Source organism: Arachis ipaensis, chromosome B05 (assembly GCF_000816755.2).
Source record: "Arachis ipaensis cultivar K30076 chromosome B05, Araip1.1, whole genome shotgun sequence".
Classification (NCBI taxonomy): Eukaryota; Viridiplantae; Streptophyta; class Magnoliopsida; order Fabales; family Fabaceae; genus Arachis; species Arachis ipaensis.
The window spans coordinates 132,271,238-132,274,666 of record NC_029789.2 but is presented as its reverse complement, the minus strand read 5'-3'; positions in this window follow the sequence as shown (position 1 = coordinate 132,274,666).

The following is a 3,429-nucleotide window of genomic DNA, read 5'->3' as shown; positions in this document are numbered from 1 at the left end:
ATTGAATATAATAATTTAATTATTTATCAAGTAATATAATATAAAATTTAATTATTTTATATTTTTATGTTATAGTTTAAAATATTATTTTAATATAATTTTTTAATATTATAGAAAATTTTCATAATAATTAATTTTAATGAATAAAAAATATTTATATTTTCTGTATTTATATATTTTATATTTTTAAGGGGTAAGTATTATTTTGGTACCTAACGTTTAGAGTCGGAATCAAATTCGTCTCCAACATTATTTTGGATTTAAAATCGTCTCCAACATTTTAAAACGTATTAAAATCGTTCTTTATAATAAAATTATTTTCTAAATGACAAAAATGCTCCTTTTCCACCTGTGCACTACTCCTCTTCTTCCATTAACAAAATTTAAAATTACAAATCCTTAAATACAATTAACAAAACTCAAGATTGTGATGAACAAAAACAAGAACAAAAATTAGAAATTAGAGATTGTGATGAACAAAATCAAATTCTCAAATCTAACAACAACAACGACAACAACAACAGATTCAAATTTAAAAAAAAAAAGAATGAAAAAAACAACAGCATCTAAAAGCAATCCAAAAACAACAACAGAACAAAATAAGAACAAAAATTATTCTTCAAATCCAACCACAACAACAACAACAGATTCAGATTAAAAAAAAAAAGAAACAGAAAATGAAAAAAGTAACAGCAATACAAAAACAAGAACATAACAAAAACAAAAACAAAGATTAGAGAAGGTGGTTGTAGTAGCAGCAACGACGTAGGGAGGGGAACAGCTCGGTGACGACCTCTTTCAGCCTCGACGAAAACCACTGTAGGGTTTGTGATGAATTTAAAAATTAGGGATTGTATTGAATTTGAAAATTAGGGATTGTGATGAATAAGAACAGGAAATAGGAACTTGAATCTTAACTTACCTGTGATGGCAGTGAATCTGAATAGCGAAAAGTAGGGAGGGAAGGGGAAGGGAGGTGCGACGGTGATGCTGGAAACACGAGGAACACGACCACCACTACCACCACCTCCCTGACGACGACGAGGAACAAGAGGCAAGGGCGAGGGCTAGGTGCAGTGAGGCAAGGCGAGGCGAGGGCGAGGGCGAGGGGGAAGACGAGGTGCGGCGAGGCGAGGTCGAGGGAGAGGGCGTCTGCGACCACAACAACGACGGCGAGACTTTCTTCTCTCCTTCTCTCTCTCTCTGAGTCTCTGCTCTGAGTTTCTGCTTCTCTCTTCTCTGAATGTGAATGAGAAGAAGTGAAGAACGAAGACTCTCTCTATGTCTTGTGATATACCCAAGGGTAAAATGGTCCAAAAGGATTATTTTAATATTAAATAAAACGTTGGGGACGATTTTAAATCCAAAATAACGTTGGGGACGAATTTGATTCCAACCCTAAACGTTAGGAACTAAAACAATACTTACCCTTATTTTTAATTACGTAAAATTGATTAATTTAGGTCTTACTAATATAAGTAAATATATAATGTGATAGGCATGTATTTAGAATTATATAATTTATTTTGTTTTTTCTAAAAAAAATAAAAAAATGAAAAATTTAATATTTTCATGCATTATATATAATATTTTAAATAAATTATATTTTCAAAATATTTTGATGAAAAATTATATTATATAATAATATCTTTAACAAAAATAGTTAGTTAATAAATTTTAAATATAATAATCTAATTATTTGTCAAATAATATAAAATAAAATTTTAATTATTTTATATTTTTATGTTATAGTTTAAAATTTTATTTTAATATAATTTTTTAATATTATAAAATTTTTTAATATTATAAAATATTTTTTTACATAAATTTTTTTTATCCTACCCGATTCAGTCTTGCCCTTCCTTAACTTAGATACAACTCGCTCCACTTTTATTCGCGGAGTTCTAAACTACTGTACCGTCCCGTCCCAATCCGTCCCTATAACAATTAAATAACATTCTAAAATTTATATATTCATACATAAATTAAAATAAAAGCTTAATATTCATACATAAATTAAAATAAAAAGAGTTAAATCTCAAAGTAGTCCCTGAACTTGTACTCGAGCCTCAAAGTGATCTCTGAAGTTAATAATTACTCAAATTCGTCCCCAAACTTATACTTCGAGACTCATAGTAGTCCCTAAAATAATTTTTGTCAATCCTTACCATCGGAAGGACTGTAACGACGTTGTTTTGTATTTATATAAAAAAAACATAATCCCCAATTATCTTCACCAATTCTCTTCTTCACCCTGTTCTTCTTCTTCTTCAAATTCACAGTAACAACAACAACAATATCATTGCAAACAATAATTAAACTATCAAATTCATATTAGTTTATGTAGACATCCGATAATCATGCTCAAGTCAATAATTTGATTTAAATAACAAAAACTTTTATAAATCATAGCAGTTGCAACAATAAATATACAACAACATCACATCTATCAACAACAAAAATTAAAACATAAGCAGCCAAAAAAGAATAAATGGGGGAAGAAGAGGCAGAGCAGATCGGCGGAGCAGAAGGAAGAAGCAGGCCATCGGAGCAGAGAAAAGCAGAAGCACATGTACGAGAGGAGGCGCACGGTGGCCCAAAAACAAATTAACGAAAGGGGGCGACGACGGCAAGAGAGGTAACGCCCGCAGGAGGTTTGCCTTATGTAATTTTTTCCATCTTCCATTATCTCTCTCTGTGAATTAACAAATTATTATTTTATTTTTTCTGAGTTACTTAAACAGTTACAAAATACTATTTTTATTGACAGTGATTTAGAAAAAAAAAAGAAAAAGAAAAAGGAGAACTGGAAAAGAATTGGAAAAGGAGAAAGGGAGTGTGGAAGGAAAAGGGAGAGAAAATGTGGGGAAGAAAAAAAGGACTGTGAAAAGAAAAGGAAAAGGGAAACTAGAAATGGGGAAGGGGAAGGGAAAGGGAGTGTGGAAGGGGTAGGGAAGGGGAAGGAGAACTGAGAAAGGGTTGGAGAAAGAGAAAGGGAGTGTGAAAGGGAAAGGGAGAGAAAGGGTTGGAGAAAGAGAAAGGGAGTGTGAAAGGGAAAGGGAGAAGGGAACTGGGAATGGGGAAGGGGAGCGTAGAAGAGGAAAGGAAAGGAGAAGTGAAAAAGGGTTGGGGAAGAGAAAAGGAAAAAAGAAACTGGGGAAAGGGGGGAGGGTGTATTTTTTTTAAAATATAAAACGACGTCGTTTTAGTCCTTTCTTATAGCAAAGATGGACGGAAATTATTTTAGGGACTACTATGAGTCCCGAAGAACAATTTTGGGATGAAAAAAATTATTTTAGGGATTACTATGAGTTTCGGAGAACAATTTCAGGGATGAATTTGCGTAATTATTAACTTCAAGGATTACTTTGAGACTCGAGTGTAAATTCAGGGACTACTTTAAGATTTAACTCAAATAAAAACATAATA